This window comes from Schistocerca cancellata, chromosome 6, assembly GCF_023864275.1.
Source record: "Schistocerca cancellata isolate TAMUIC-IGC-003103 chromosome 6, iqSchCanc2.1, whole genome shotgun sequence".
Taxonomy (NCBI): domain Eukaryota; kingdom Metazoa; phylum Arthropoda; class Insecta; order Orthoptera; family Acrididae; genus Schistocerca; species Schistocerca cancellata.
Genome location: NC_064631.1, coordinates 106,166,405 through 106,184,568, shown reverse-complemented (window position 1 = coordinate 106,184,568; position 18,164 = coordinate 106,166,405).

Below are 18,164 nucleotides of genomic sequence, written 5' to 3'. Positions count from 1 at the left end.
ACCACACCAAGAAGCATGTCGAGTGGCCCACTGTCTTGTTCATCTGCAGCACTGAGCTCGGGAAGGGAATGCGTTCCTGGCCCGAGCGGTGGCTGGCGATGAGTCATTGTGTCATCATGTCGAATCAGAATCAAAACGAAAAAGTCTCCAGTGGAAGCATCCAGGGTCACCACCACCAAAAAAAAAAAAAAAAAAGCCAAGGCCTTCCACGCGAGTGCAGAGAAAGTTATGCTGACGTTCTTCTTTGACCAAGATTGCCCCCTTCTGATTCACTTCCTGCAGCACAACAGTGAAAGCCCAGTTACTCGCAAACTTTGACCACCTATCGCCAAGCGATCAAATCAAAACGACCAGGCAATGTCACCTGTGGGGTCATTCTGCTCTACGACAATGCAAAGCCTCATACGACCAACACAGTCGCGGCACTCCTGCAGAAATTCAAACAGGAGGTTCTCGGCCACCCTCCACACAGTCCGGACCCCTCTCCCTGTGATTACGCCATTTTTGGTCCCCTTAAAAAGGCTCTGAGGGGCAAACGGTTCACCTTGGACGGCGACGTCCAGCTGTAAATGCGGAACTGGTTAACATCGCAGCCCCGGAAATTTTATGAGACAGCCACTCACTGCCTTGTGTCATAATGGGACAAGTGTCTCAACAGCTATGGTCAATGCTTCTAACATACAGGTACTAGTTTCTGTAATTATGCCTCCGGCTCGTTTCTTTTTGAACGTCCCTTATAAATGTAAGCACTAAGGAAGGGCCGTGAAGCCTGACGACGTGTTACCTAGCTTGTTGAAGACAGCATCTCGAAATGAAGTTCCAAACTTGTATTGTGCCACGCCGCCAAATACGGAGTCGCTCTGATTAGACCTGCTGAAGAGAAGAAAAAGGCGCCTGTATCTTCCGATCGCGTAAACCACGATTGTAATTAACGCCTTGGAGGCAGTGAAAGTTACAATCTTTTAAAAATACTTTTGAACCTAATGAATTATACACTCCTGGAAATTGAAATAAGAACACCGTGAATTCATTGTCCCAGGAAGGGGAAACTTTATTGACACATTCCTGGGGTCAGATACATCACATGATCACACTGACAGAATCACAGGCACATAGACACAGGCAACAGAGCATGCACAATGTCGACACTAGTACAGTGTATATCCACCTTTCGCAGCAATGCAGGCTGCTATTCTCCCATGGAGACGATCGTAGAGATGCTGGATGTAGTCCTGTGGAACGGCTTGCCATGCCATTTCCACCTGGCGCCTCAGTTGGACCAGCGTTCGTGCTGGACGTGCAGACCGCGTGAGACGACGCTTCATCCAGTCCCAAACATGCTCAATGGGGGACAGATCCGGAGATCTTGCTGGCCAGGGTAGTTGACTTACACCTTCTAGAGCACGTTGGGTGGCACGGGATACATGCGGACGTGCATTGTCCTGTTGGAACAGCAAGTTCCCTTGCCGGTCTAGGAATGGTAGAACGATGGGTTCGATGACGGTTTGGATGTACCGTGCACTATTCAGTGTCCCCTCGACGATCACCAGTGGTGTACGGCCAGTGTAGGAGATCGCTCCCCACACCATGATGCCGGGTGTTGGCCCTGTGTGCCTCGGTCGTATGCAGTCCTGATTGTGGCGCTCACCTGCACGGCGCCAAACACGCATACGACCATCATTGGCACCAAGGCAGAAGCGACTCTCATCGCTGAAGACGACACGTCTCCATTCGTCCCTCCATTCACGCCTGTCGCGACACCTCTGGAGGCGGGCTGCACGATGTTGGGGCGTGAGCGGAAGACGGCCTAACGGTGTGCGGGACCGTAGCCCAGCTTCACGGAGACGGTTGCGAATGGTCCTCGCCGGTACCCCAGGAGCAACAGTGTCCCTAATTTGCTGGGAAGTGGCGGTGCGGTCCCCTGCGGCACTGCGTAGGAACCTTACGGTCTTGGCGTGCATCCGTGCGTCGCTGCGGTCCGGTCCCAGGTCGACGGGCACGTGCACCTTCCGCCGACCACTGGCGACAACATCGATGTACTGTGGAGACCTCACGCCCCACGTGTTGAGCAATTCGGCGGTACGTCCACCCGGCCTCCCGCATGCCCACTATACGCCCTCGCTCAAAGTCCGTCAACTGCACATACGGTTCACGTCTACGCTGTCGCGGCATGCTACCAGTGTTAAAGACTGCGATGGAGCGCCGTATGCCACGGCAAACTGGCTGACACTGACGGCGGCGGTGCACAAATGCTGTGCAGCTAGCGCCATTCGACGGCCAACACCGCGGTTCCTGGTGTGTCCGCTGTGCCGTGCGTGTGATCATTGCTTGTACAGCCCTCTCGCAGTGTCCGGAGCAAGTATGGTGGGTCTGACACACCGGTGTCAATGTGTTCTTTTCTCCATTTCCAGGAGTGTAGTTCATTATGAAGGCTTTTTTAAAGTAAATCTATGAAAATATGAATTTGACTTCTTGTTTAGAAATAAAAAATACTGGTTTCACTGTTTTTGGAAATCGGACACCTAGGGGGGTGAAATAGGAGGTTGAAATTTTTAATGAAAATACTCCACTGTGAAAGTATTTTTAAAGCTATATCTGTTACAACTGGTATTTGGCTTCTCACTCAGAAATGAAAAAAATAATGTTTCATTGTTTTGGGGAATTCAGTCTATAAGGGGTGGAATAGGGGCAGACTGATTCACTGACACGTCATCGCCAAGATCAGGCCGCTAAAGATATAAACTTGAAATGTGGGAGGTATGTGAATCTATTGCAGGCATCATTTAAGAAGGAATTGTTCGAAATTACACTCCCAAGCTGGTTAACAGGGGATGAAGGGCTCTTTGAAAATATATCAGTATTAAGGCAATTTTGAAACTAGAACCGCGAAAACTGATATTTGTATTCTCAGTTAGAAGTAAGAAAACAAGCGTTTCAGCATTTTTGGATATTCAACAGTTAAGGGGGTGAAATAGGGCATGAAAATATTTCATACATTAAAAAAATTTAAAGGTAAATCTATGAAAACTGGTGTTTCACATTTCGGTTACATACAAAGAAATATGGGGCAGGGGATGAAGTGTCCACGGAAATACCACCGCAAGAACGCAAAATCCATGATTAACAAAGACCTTGGACTCCAGCTACCAGAATCGCTTTATCGTCAGTAGTATACAGGCTGTTACAACAAGGTACGGTCAAACTTTCAGGAAACATTCCTCACACACAAAGAAAGAAAATATGTTATGTGGACATGTGTCCGGAAACGCTTACTTTCCATGTTAGAGCTCATTTTATTACTTCTCTTCAAATCACATTAATCATGGAATGGAAACACACAGCAATAGAACGTACCAGCGTGACTTCAAACACTTTGTTACAGGAAATGTTCAAAATGTCCTCCGTTAGCGAGGATACATGCATCCCCCCTCCGTCGCATGGAATCCCTGATGCGCTGATGCAGCCCTGGAGAATGGCGTATTGTATCACAGCCGTCCACAATACGAGCACGAAGAGTCTCTACATTTGGTACCGGGGTTGCGTAGACAAGAGCTTTCAGATGCCCCCATAAATGAAAGTCAAGAGGGTTGAGGTCAGGAGAGCGTGGAGGCATGGAATTGGTCCGCCTCTACCAATCGTCACCGAATCTGTTGTTGAGAAGCGTACGAACACTTAGACTGAAATGTGCAGGAGCTCCCTCGCGCATGAACTACATGTTGTGTCGTACTTGTAAAGGCACATGTTCTAGCAGCACAGGTAGAGTATCCCGTATGAAATCATGATAACGTGCTCCATTGAGCGTAGGTGGAAGAACAAACTAAAATGAGCTCTAACATGGAAATTAAGCGTTTCTGGACACATGTCCACATAACATCTTTTCTTTATTTGTGTGTGAGGAATGTTTCCTGAAAGTTTGGCCGTACCTTTTTGTAACACCCTGTATACGGCAAAGAGCATCCTTCTATGACATTGCCGGCCGGGGTAGCCGAGCGGTTCTAGGCGCTACAGTCTGGAACCGCGCGACTGCTACGGTCGCAGGTTCGAATCCTGCCTCGGGCATGGATGTGTGTGATGTCCTTAGGTTAGTTAGGTTTAAGTAGTTCTAAGTTCTAGGGGACTGATGACCTCAGAAGTTAAGTCCCATAGTGCTCAGAGCCATTTGAACCATTTTTCTATGACATTATTTAGCCTGAAAAGTTTAAAAGATGTAACAGTTTGTGAAAAATATAAAAAATTGACTACAGATAAACAAAGAAATCTACACCTAAATCTACATAGACACTCAGCAAGCCACCGTACGATGCGTGGCCGAGGGTACCCTGTACCACTACTTGTCATTTCCCCCCTCCCCTGCTCCTCTCGTAAATCGAGCGAGGAAGAGACGACTGTCTGTGTGCCTCCGCATGAGCACCAATGTCTAGTATCTTGTCTTCGTGGTCCCTATGCGCGATGTATGCTGGCGGCAGTAGAATCATTCGGCAGTCAGCTTCAAATGCAAGTCTCTAAATTTTCTCATATATGTTTCTCGAAAAGAACATCACCTTACCTCCAGGGATTCCCATTTGAGTTCCCGAAGCATCTCCGTAACACTTGCATGTTGTTCGAACCTACCGGTAACAAATCCAGCCGCCCGCCTCTGAACTGCTTCGATGTCTTCCTTCAGTACGACCTGCTACGGATCACAACCAAACACTCGAGCAGTACTCAAGAATAGGTCATACTAACTTCCTATATGCGGTCTCCTTTACAAGTGAACCACTTTTTGCTAAAATTCTCCCAATAAACTGAAATCGACCATTCGCCTTTCCTACCACAGTTCTCACATGCTCGTTCCATTTCATATCGCTTTGCACCGTTACATCCAGATATTTATACACTCCTGGAAATGGAAAACAGAACACATTGACACCGGTGTGTCAGACCCACCATACTTGCTCCGGACACTGCGAGAGGGCTGTACAAGCAATGATCACACGCACGGCACAGCGGACACACCAGGAACCGCGGTGTTGGCCGTCGAATGGCGCTAGCTGCGCAGCATTTGTGCACCGCCGCCGTCAGTGTCAGCCAGTTTGCCGTGGCATACGGAGCTCCATCGCAGTCTTTAACACTGGTAGCATGCCGCGACAGCGTGGGCGTGAACCGTATGTGCAGTTGACGGACTTTGAGCGAGGGCGTATAGTGGGCATGCGGGAGGCCGGGTGGACGTACCGCCGAATTGCTCAACACGTGGGGCGTGAGGTCTCCACAGTACATCGACGTTGTCGCCAGTGGTCGGCGGAAGGTGCACGTGCCCGTCGACCTGGGACCGGACCGCAGCGACGCACGGATGCACGCCAAGACCGTAGGATCCTACGCAGTGCCGCAGGGGACCGCACCGCCACTTCCCAGCAAATTAGGGACACTGTTGCTCCTGGGGTACCGGCGAGGACCATTCGCAACCGTCTCCATGAAGCTGGGCTACGGTCCCGCACACCGTTAGGCCGTCTTCCGCTCACACCCCAACATCGTGCAGCCCGCCTCCAGTGGTGTCGCGACAGGCGTGAATGGAGGGACGAATGGAGACGTGTCGTCTTCAGCGATGAGAGTCGCTTCTGCCTTGGTGCCAATGATGGTCGTATGCGTGTTTGGCGCCGTGCAGGTGAGCGCCACAATCAGGACTGCATACGACCGAGGCACACAGGGCCAACACCCGGCATCATGGTGTGGGGAGCGATCTCCTACACTGGCCGTACACCACTGGTGATCGTCGAGGGGACACTGAATAGTGCACGGTACATCCAAACCGTCATCGAACCCATCGTTCTACCATTCCTAGACCGGCGCTGATAACCACGCAGTTGAGCGCCCCACAAACCAAACCAAACATTCCTAGACCGGCAAGGAAACTTGCTGTTCCAACAGGACAATGCACGTCCGCATGTATCCCGTGCCACCCAACGTGCTCTAGAAGGTGTAAGTCAACTACCCTGGCCAGCAAGATCTCCGGATCTGTCCCCCATTGAGCATGTTTGGGACTGGATGAAGCGTCGTCTCAGGCGGTCTGCACGTCCAGCACGAGCGCTGGGCCAACTGAGGCGCCAGGTGGAAATGGCATGGCAAGCCGTTCCACAGGACTACATCCAGCATCTCTACGATCGTCTCCATGGGAGAATAGCAGCCTGCATTGCTGCGAAAGGTGGATATACACTGTACTAGTGCCGACATTGTGCATGCTCTGTTGCCTGTGTCTATGTGCCTGTGGTTCTGTCAGTGTGATCATGTGATGTATCTGACCCCAGGAATGTGTCAATAAAGTTTCCCCTTCCTGGGACAATGAATTCACGGTGTTCTTATTTCAATTTCCAGGAGTGTATTTCATAAAACAACTCCATAGGGGTTGAATTTTCAAGAACTTTGTAATACGTATTTTTTTTTATTTCTAAGTGAAATATGAAGTACAAATTTTCATAGACCTAGCTTTAAAATACTTTAGTAGTTCTTTAATAATCATTTATTTAAAAAAAAATATTCATCCACCACTAAGGATAGAAACTTGAAATTTGCAGACGGTGTTGATGTTATACGGTAGGTGTCATTTAAGAAGGGACTTCGAAATTCCACCATTAAAGTGGGGGGATATATTCAAAATAGTTCCCCCACTTAGGAATGGAACTTAAAAAAATAAAAAATAAAAACCTTCTTAAATGACGCCTACAGTATAAGATCAACATCACCTGCAGATTTCAAGTTTCTATCCTTAGTGGTTTGGACTGGGCGAGGATGACTCATTGAGTGATTCAGTTACTTCGGGGTATTGCCTTTTATATATAAAGAGAATTTCATATTATCTTTCGCCAGGGGAAACACATAAATTCATTATGTAAATTTTACCTCTTATTAATTAACGTTTTCTCCCAAAACAAAATATTATAGTTCAATTTAAAATTTCCTTTAATTTTGCCCTTACGATTTTATTACAGTCCCGCCTATTTGAGTGCCACAGCACAACCTTCGTGTAGACAAAAACGCCGCTGGCGCACAATCTAATACGGCTGATGACACTATACGATAAATAGTTTATTTTTATTGATATCTTTAGTGCTACCTTTGCGCTTCTTTGGCGCACACTCGGTGTTACTTTCATTTCGGTCGATCATTCGCCGTCCAGTTTAATGCATTGCTGAATTCTGTTATTCAAAAATTTGTCTAGGTAATCGCATATCTGTGAAGATAATCCGTATGATTGTATGTTAGCGAAAGCGAGCGCGAACAAAGCATGTTGTGCTTCACACTACTGGTTTTCCTGAACCTGTGATGAATTATTAAGAGAAATTACTTTTTCTTCAGTAACATGATGTTGCTCGAACTTAAGATTCCTGTAGGATATGGCAGATGGGGGACATGAGCGAGTTTAATCAAATGTTCAAATGTGTGTGAAATCTTATGGGACTTAACTGCTAAGGTCATCAGTCCCTAAGCTTACACACTGTACTTAACCTAAATTATCCTAAGGACAAACACACACACACACACACATGCCCGAGGGAGGACTCGAACCTCCGCCGGGACCAGCCGCAGAGCCCATGATTGCAGCGCCATAGACCGCTCGGCTAATCCCGCGCGGCCGAGTTTAACCCAGAACATTTTACCGAACTGCGGGTGTTCAGAGTCAAAGGTATCGTCAGGGATATCCTAGGAAAGTGTGATAGTCAGACCCATGTTGTTATTCTCTATATACGTACACATAAACGATCGGACGGATAAGGTGAGTGCTAATCTGCTGGTGATGCCGTAATATGCTGGAAAACGGCGTCGTTGAATGATAAAGGATGACTCGGCTAGAATTTTGATCTGGTATGGTAAATGTCAGCTTGCTCTAAATGTGGAAAAATATGAATTAATTTACATAAGGCGGATAAACAATCGTGTAATGTTCGAATATAGTAATAGTTATGTACTGCTAAACACAGTCACGTCAACTAAATGTCCAGGTTCTAGGCGTAATGTACAAAGTGACGAGAAATCGAACGACAACGTAAGTTCGGCAGTAGGGAAGGCGATTTGTCGACTTCGGCTTATTGGGAGAACTCTTGGAAAGAGCAGCTCATCTACGAGTACAAAGTAGACTGTATACAGAACTCTTGTGCTACCTAGTCTTGAGTACTGTTCGAGTGTTTGGGATCCCACCAGATCGGATTAAGGGAAGACGTCGAAGCCAATCAGAGGCGTGCTGCTAGATTTGTTAGGTTACACCTACATTGCTGCAGTAATTCTCCCGATCCGATGCCGGGCAAGCATCGAACGACATCGGAACGGAAACGGAAACCCAGTTCAACAACCAATGACGCTCGATTGCGGACAGACGAGTTGACGGACCAAACAAATTTATTTCCAGTCCGGCGTCATGCAATGACGGCTAAAACTGACTAAGAATTTTGGATTAATTTTGTGAGGAACCTGGACTGTGGAAATTTGTTAGGCAGCATCTTTTAGTAGAAGGTAAAATATTAATTACAGTAAATTAAAGCAGGGTTTGGTTCAAATGACTCTAAGCACTATGGGACTTAACATCTGAGGTCATCAAACCCCTAGACTTAGAATTAATTAAACCTAACTAACCTAAGAACATCACACACATCCATGCCCGAGGCAGGATTCGAACCTGCGACCGTAGCATCAGCGCGGTTCCTGACTGAAGCGCCTAGAACCGCTTGGCCACAGGCTGGGTCTGGAATTATTATATTTTACTACAGGTAAGTACAAATTGCAATTGTATTAAATTACAGAATGTAACAATTGCTATTTAACTGTTAAAAACTCAATAATTATTATTGGTACTGGGAGCGCTCATATTTGCAACTGAAACGGTCGACCCAGTTAAGGTATTATTTGAAACTGCCTCTGGCGACTGGAACCTTCTGTGACGGCTTGTTGAACTATTGCATTTCGTCGAAGTGCTGACTCGGCAGAACAGTTTTGTAATTTCGCGGAACTTACGTAGCCACTGCCTTGACTGTCAGTAATTAAGGTGCGCAGTAAGCACATGTATTCGCTTTTCATTATGCTTTCTGATTTTCAGGTTCAATACATTTTCTAGTAAAAGCCGCTTTGCAGTCATAATACCGAGATACCGCGCGTCTTCTAATTCAAAACTTTCTGTTCGTGTGAGAGGTGTTGTTTGGAGTTTCATTAGAAAAGCCGACTGGTTATCAATTCTGTTAGTTTCAATCGTCGATTTATTCGATTCATCCATTAGTAGATGGACCTGTTAGTTTTTAATTACAGTTACTTACATCATAGATCAAATTACCGATAAGCGTTAGCCGGCCGGAGTGGCCGAGCGGTTCTGGGCGCTACAGTCTGGAACCGCGCGACCGCTACGGTCGCAGGTTCGAATCTTGCCTGGGGCATGGATGTGTGTGATGTCCTTAGGTTAGTTACGTTTAAGTAGTTCTAAGTTCTAGGGGACTGATGACCTCAAAAGATAAGTCCCATAGTGCTCAGAGCCATTTGATAAGCGTTATGTTTCAAATGGATCTGAGCACTATGGGTTCAGAAACGGTTCGAATGGCTCTGAGCACTATGGGACTTAACATCTGAGGTCATAAGTCCCCTAGAACTTAGAACTACTTAAATCTAACCAACCCAAGGACATCACACACATACATGCCCGAGCCAGGACTCGAACATGCGACCGTAGCGGTCACGCGGTTCCAGAGTGAAGCGCCTAGAACCGCACGGCCACACCGGCCGGCGATAAGCGTTATGATGTGGGACATAGTTGGTTGGTTGATATGGAGGAAGGGACGAAACAGTGAGGTCATCTCTCCCATGGGGTTAGGGAAGGCCAAAAGAACAAACATGGAAAGTCTATTTATCTCGTAACTGGTTCAAATGGCTCTGAGCACTATGGGACTTAACATCTGAGGTCATCAGTCCCCTAGAACTTAGAACTACTTAAACCTAACCAACCCAAGGACATCACACACATACATGCCCGAGGCAGGACTCGAACCTGCGACCGCAGCGGTCGCGCGGTTGCAGACTGAAGCGCCTAGAACCGCTCGGCCACACCGGCCGGCTATCTCGTAACTAAATGAAAAACGTATATGGCTACAAGCTGACATTTACAGTTTCATTAATGACTATTTGTCTGTATGTGTTGGACATTTGTAGTTTTCAATGAATAATTTCTCCGCTCAGTAAACTCTCAATGGTATACAATGAGTTTTTACGGAGAAACTCCTTTAATCTACATTTGAAAACACTTCTGGAATTTTTCAGACATTTTATTTCGATGAGTAGACTGACAGAGTTTTGTAACTGCATATTCACCCCCTTCTGCGCCGAAGTTCGATTCATTAACGGTAATGCTGATAATTTTTCCTAGTAATGTTGTACTTGTAAATATCTCTGTTCGTCTGAAACTTAGATTATTCACAACAGTCCCCTTCCTTTGGTGGTGTCTCAGTCTGTGCTACAAACTACCCAACAACCTAGCAAATTAAGAGATCAGAGTGGACAGATACTCAACCGTGGACTAATAACTTTTAATTCATTTACAGTCTGTCACAACGATTTACAGCTTGATTTTTATTTGCAGTGACTAATTTCATAATTTTCTTTTCTCTTTATATGCACTCTAAGACAAAAAAAAAAGAGATGCATCGCGAATGAATGATCCGAATGGGACGGAAATCAGTAGAAGTGATGTACATGTCCAGACAAACAAATTATTGCAATTTCGGAAAAAAATTGCACGGTTTATTCGAGAGAATGAGCGTCAAAAAAAGTCAGTAACGCGTTGGTCCAGCTCTGACCCTTGTCCAAGCAGTTAATCTGCTCGGCATTGATTGACAGAGTTGTTGGATGTCCTGAGGGATATCGTGCCAAAGTCTGTCCAATCGGTGCGTTAGATCGACAACATCCCTGCCCATAAAACTCCACACGTTCTCGACTGGGGAGAGATCCGGCAACCTTGCTAGTCAAGGTACGGTCTGGCAAGAGCGAAGACAAGCAGCAGAAATTCTCGCCGTGCGCTGGCTGGCATTATCTCGCTGAGATGGAAGCCCAGGATAGCTTACAATGAAGGGGCTCAGTTCAAACTGGAACTCATCACTGGAAACAATTCTACACCAGTCAATGAGATTGCAGGTCGACGACGTGTCTCGAGACACCGCGGTCAGTGGTAGGGTGCTAACCTGACCGTCGTCCGACATACGACCCTAAAACCGGCAGTGATGATCTGGGATGCCAGTGTTTTTCATAGAAGGGCCTCTTTGGTTGTCATCCTTGGAACTCTTACAGCACTGCGATATGTCGACGATATTCTACACCCCGGTTTGTTGCCCGTCACGGCAAGCCATACTTGGCTTATATGTCAGCAAGATAATCCTGCCCACAAACGGTGAGACTTTCTGCTGCTTGTAAATATTATAATCTTTTGCAACACAAGTCGCTTAGCCACTTCCAGATGTTTCATTTGTGTTTATTTAGTCATCATCACATCATGTATTTTTGGTTAAAATGATGATTTCTAACACTAGATATGGGAAAACAGAGATGAATAGAAACCACCTGAAGCTGGGCACAAACCGGTGGTGAATTAAGTAAAATCGCCTTATATTGTTAGTGGAAGCGATTATTGTTCTACACCCGACGAAGGAACAGTCACGAAGTTCTCCTGCATTCATTATATATGAAATACACATTAAGAAACAGTTTAATACTTTATATTTCTAAAGCAATGGGAGCCATTTCAGTCTACCTCTAAGGCATATGATTAACATGATTGAAAAGAGTCTTTTCATCAGAGATCAAGTTATGGAGTATACGAGTTAGTTTTTGTCTCAGCCACTCAGTCTGAATGACACTTGAAATATTTAACAACTCCTCTTATTTTGTTGACCGATAAATGAAAATCATTGGTCGGCCGGAGTGGCCGAACGGTTCTAGGCGCTTCAGTCTGGAACCGCGCGACTGCTACGGTCGCAGGTTCGAATCCTACCTCGGGCATGGATGTGTGTGATGTCCTTAGGTTAGTTAGGTTTAAGTAGTTCTAAGTTCTAGGGGACCTCAGATGTTAAGTCCCATAGTGCTCAGAGCTTTTTGAACCATTTTTGAAAATCATTGACAGCCATTGCCGATTCAGCAATTAGATTTATGTAGTACACAAAACAAGGGAAGCGCTTGGTTAATCTACTAATTTTGTTACACTTGCTACCATATCGGCACCCTTATTAGTAATAAGGGATATGTTTACTCATAAGCAAATTTCATTTCCTTTAATTTTTCAGCGACATAATCGCTTGTGTGTCGTTGATGTAACGTAACTGTAGCTATGCGACACACGACAATTTTAGTATGATCTAAATAATGAGCAGTAACCACTGAGTAAGTGGTTCAAGTTATCATCTCACTCCATATATCACCTGTGATTGACTGTCAAATGTTGCTTTCATTTTTGAGCGCCTGACTCTGTAAATTACATCTAATGCATCTAATTTTTCTTTGAGTGTATCTACACTTGTAATATTAAATGACTGACAACGATGGTGTATAAGTTTTGTGAATAGACGGCCCTTGATAATATCAAAACGACCCTTATCTACACAAATGAAATAAAGTATCTGCACAATTTGGAATAATCCTTTCCTCCATCAGAATAAGAATTCCTCCGTCATGTTGATTTTGCAATTGACGGTAAGCCTTTTCTGTTTTGGACCTATGTCATTTGTTCTCTCTGTTCAGCCACAGTCATCGATGGAGGCTGTCTCTGCAGATTATGAAGGGGAACAAGTCACCGAAGAAAACGCACTGTTGAGCCCTCTGGATGATGTTTGCGTTTCCTGAGTTTATTGATTGTGGCTCATCTGTTTTCAAAATTTTTCCCTCCAAAACACAACGGAATATGCCAAACAAAGGTATTTAGTGAAAATTATGTCACGAAATGGATGGAAGAACTCATGCACATTCTCTAGCTCCCACTTTTTGTAATGTCCAAACTCCAGACGGCTTTGTCGTAGCATCAATAATATCGCGATATGCGCTTCTTTGTGTTGTACTGTGCTTGTAAATGCTGCTTGCCTCTGATCTGAGCCACTTTTGATTACGAAAGCAGCCAGTGTCGTGAGGTTTGACTCCTTTCGTTATTTCGGTATATCGGCAGGTCAAAAAGACTATCAAGCGGAGGTTCTTAAATAAATGTAGCTGTTGTGGAGCAGTACTTCCTTGAATGCATTTTCGCGTATGAAGTATTTCCCAACGACTTGAAATTTTTGAAACGGAGTTTGAAACTCACTTTATCACTACCCGGCGAATGGTTTGGCCACCCAGATCGCTCGACATGAATGCCATCGAACATGATGAGAGGTCAGTTCGTGCACAGAATCGTGCACCAGCAACATTTTTGCAATTACGGACGGCAAACGAGGCAGTTGGTTCAGTATTTCTGAAGGGGACTTTCAACGATTTGTTAAGTCGGTGTCACGTCGAGTTGCTGCGCTACTCCGGGCAAATTAGGAAGTATCCCATGACTTTCGTCACATCAGCGCACTTCGCTTGTTTTCCAACTGCAGTCGTCTTACTTATGAGGTAGGCGGAATTCACCAGACTGTCCAGCTGATACCAGTATACAAATACATCGTGCCTTATGCCGTATGTAGGAGCTACTAATGTCTTGGTTCATTATTTACCGATTTCCGGCTTGGATACAGCGCTAAGAACGGAACGAATGCTCTACTTTGCTTTAAAAATGTTATTTGTTGTTTTAGAAGCATCGTCTTTGCGCTGAAAATAGAAAGGTTTCTGATTAACTGTTTTCGGACCGAGGAGAATGTAGAACGCTCAGGAAGCGTGGCAGACAGACGGCTACGTCGTTCCGACAGCTCAGCACCTGCTATATTTACTTGACGAAGTGCAGTCAGCCGCTATATATTTAATTAATGTCTCAGCGAGACCAAAGATACAACAATGACGCGCGCAAGTGACGACCGAGTGTTTTCTTGTGCGACGCCGCGTGGGATGCCGGGAGGCACGAAAATAGCCCGCGCGCCAGCGGCCTGACTAAGCCACTCACTTCTTCCACTTCCTTCCGTCCTTCCTTCCCATTCTGATCGCTCTCTCGAGCTTCCGACCTTTCGGATCGGATACAGGTTGTAGACACCCCGCTCTCGCGGTTCTTAATGTCGGCTTTTCAAATGCTTCTTCTCCTTACGGGAAATGTAAGCTCTCTATCTTATTTAAAACCTATTAACCAAGTATTACTAAATTTTGTCAGATGTAACGTGCCTGTTATGCTTCATCGACAAATGGGCATGACACAGTTCTGCTGCACGTCGACAAAAGGGTGTGATCTTTGGCGTCTTGAGCTTCTCCCACCGTGGACGTAACGTTCCATAGTGTGTCAAGTCGGTGCTTTTTTGAATTAATAGTAGCATATTAATAATAATAAGCATCATTAATAGACATTAAGTTCTGGACCATCCGTGACTATCTTCTAGGTCAAGGACACATTTTACTAATCATACACAGTCTTCAGCCACAGTATTTTCGTTTTATAGTTATTGTTCAACACTTTTCGGAGTTACGCCTCGATTTTCAAGCATTTTTATAGGCATTCCGGCATTGCATCTGCTTCGTTTCTCCACCTAACAGTAACAGAACGCCACAGTTGTTAGTTTTCCGAGGAAACTGTCTCAGTCGGGATTAATGAGAGAAATAAAATATTGTATCATATAACCTATGCATGACCACATGACGTCGTCTTCAGAATTGGTAAAGAACTTCCACATTTGCACTTACGTTTGAAAAAGTTACTACATGACTCAGGTGATGAATATCTACTTCATGTTAATGTGACGTGATGGAGTATTGAGTTTGTGTCATTTTCGTTTACACAGACTGACAAAATAAAATGAAAAATTATTTAGAGGAGTGACGATGAACAAATTCGTTTTATTTTCTTACATGTTCAACACGAGATTTGAGATGCTTATAAATATACAGAGAGGTTCAAAATACTTGTTATAATTTTCTGCTTATACCGTTGAGATAGTATAATAGTACTCGTAATACAGTAATACAAAAAAATCGATTTTTCAGAAATATGTTCATTTTGTAGTGCACACCTTTATAAAGAGTTAAACATATAAATCATATTCGTTCGAGGAAATGTAAGCCATGTTATTTGGTCTTAAGTGTGTCGAAGTGTGGTGCCACGCCTCTCCACACACCATCCTTCTATAGGACGTCACTGTATTTCGCTCTGTGGAATTGAAACATGTGAATTTTGTAATGGAAACCATGAAATCTAGGCGCTACAGTCTGGAAACGCGCGACCGCTACTGTCGCAGGTTCGAATCCTGCCTCGGGCATGGATGTGTGTGATGTCCTTAAGTTAGTTAGGCTTAGGTAGTTCTAAGTTCTAGGGGACTGATGACCTCAGGAATAAAGTCCCATAGTGCTCAGAGCCATTTGAACCATGAAATCTATATTCAGTACAGTGGAAATTAAAATGTCCTGAGATGTCTCTCCAGTTACCAGTCGGCCATTTTGACATCCCACCCCCTTAAAAACTCACTTAATACTGGGTGGAATTATTTGTGACTAGGAGAATAAAAACTCTTCAGAAAAGTTGCACTTTTTATTACCTATTAGCTAATAACTTTGTCTTTTGTGTGACATAAAATTAAATATAGGAAACATAAAAGTAGTAAAGACAATAGACAAGCAAGACAGTACACATTGCTTCAATCCTTAAGTCTCAGCATTTTTTTCTCTCTCTCTAATCTTCCTACAACTTCACACGGCGTGCTTTCCTTTATGCGGTAGAATCTATTACATCACCAAAGTTCGTCTCATAGGAAATTTTATTTTCAATAGCTACTATCGTCTCGTGGTCAGATAGACGTTCCTGACTCATTGTTGAACGCAGAAAGCTTTTAATTATTTTCAGTTTGCTGAAGCTGCGCTCACAGCTTACAGACGATGTCGGACAGTATACCCTTAAAGCTGTACTAATATTAGGAAAAGCTTCTTGCAAGTCATGCTTGCACCAGATGTTGTACCAGGCCGAACACACTCGATTTTTCATTAATTTCCTGTTACAAACTTTTTGAATACGGCGAGTTCCAGGCAAAAATCAACTGCATTCAAGTATTTCGAATATTTTCATGCTAGATCGGCTCCATTTTTCTGCAGATCCTCAGTCGACATATCTAAAAATTCATGGCCACTGAGGAAGGCGAAATTTTCGTGTAGACACTCTGCACTTTTTACTCTTATTTCAACTTGTGTTAAAATTTTGTTACGTACTACTTTAATACCTTTGGAAAACAGGTTAGTCGGGTCTAGTGTTCTAGACTTGTCCTTGCTGATATCGTCGTGTTGCCTTGTCTTTGTGGAAGTTAGTTTGCTTTTGAGGACAGGCTCGATTTCCAACTTTTCTGAAAAAGGTATAGCTTCTTCGATCCACTGTTCTATTGCTTTCTCTCTCGTTCCCTGCAAGGTCTTAAGGCCTCACTACAGAGCGCGAAATGATAATGCCCTCTTTCTGTTAACTCTATTAATGTCTTGAGGAATACCAGCCCAAATTGTTGATGGTAAGTTTAAAATCCATCGCTGCATGTAGTAGATAACCAGCTTCATACTTAGATTCTAAGCCGGCCGGTGTGGCCGAGCGGTTCTAGGCGCTTCAGTCTGGAACCACGCGACCGCTACGGTCGCAGGTTCGAATCCTGCCTCGGGCATGGATGCGTGTGATGTCCTTAGGTTAGTTAGGTTTAAGTACTTCTAAGGTCTAGGGAACTGATGACCTCAGATAGTGCTCAGAACCATTTGGACCATTTTTGAACTTAGATTCTGCGGCAATAGAAGATTCTTCAAATTCCTTCCAGAGCTATGAGAACTTCCGAATTATTTAACAGAGCTGTAACACCTAGGTGTTTAGCCGATTATCTTGTTTGACTACTTACGTTAAGTTGGTTTTTGTACCCTTCTGCATTATTTTCCACCGCTTGGTGGATCCAACAAAAAGCAATAAAGTTTCTGTGTAACCGCAAATAGGCTAACTGCTTCTGGATATGATGAGGCAGAATGCACGCCCACAAGATTTAAAGAATGTGCTAGACATGGTACAAACTTCGCTAACGCCTTCATTTCCAAAGTTTTGGATTGGACTCCATTATATAGGCCGCCCATATTAGATCCGTTTATCGTAACACTGTCCACGACATTTTTGCACATCCAAACCATCAGCTTCTAGTTTTTCTACTATTTGCTGTGTGATATATTCTCCAGTCTTTCCGTCAACTTCTATTAAATCAATAAAGCTTTCCTTTATTTCACGTCCAGTTTCTATTGTTTATATGTAACCAATCACTCTATTCATTTGTTCTGTGTGAGATACAACTGGAGTGCAGTCAAACATGATGATGAAATAGTTGGTCTCCTTGTTCTCATTGATAATGGTATTTCGAATTTTGTTTGCTTTTATGTCGATGATTTCATTTTTCATTGTCTTCGACGAATAGGATATCTGTCCGTTTCTACGTGATTAACTGGCACTTGAGAGTAGGATTGTATTTGACGAGCAGGATTATCGAATTAAGAAAATTTCCTTGACTAGGTTGAAGAAAATTTTCAGTGAGATCACTTCGTGTTTCTTTAGAACCTCTAAAGAGAAGGTAGTTTGTGCCAAGATACATGACAACATCCATTACTACAAGCAGAATATGTCTCCATTTTCCTTTTTCAGAGTGAATTAATCTCTGTGTCTCGCGATCGGTGCCCTGCACGATTTCATTGCTGCAGACTAGTTTTCCATTACATAAAAAATTCTCTCTGTGTTTGCGATGTTTCATGTTCAGATAATCTTTCTGAAGCTTTTTTACAATTAATGAGACGCTCCCTAGACAAGGCTGATGTAGAAGAGCTGCCATATAGCTTGCAGGCAGTACAGTAAATTGCATTTTTTTGCTTTCGAATAATATTTTCCTGATTTACCATTGTTCCGAAATGCAAGCGATATGTCAAATGCCTATCGTTGCGTTCAGTGGACCTAAACTCTATGTTATCTGGATGTTTATCATCCAGTAATACAAAAAAATGGCTCTGAGCACTATGCGACTTAACTTCTGAGGTTAACAGTCTCCTAGAACTTAGAAATAATTAAACCTAACTAA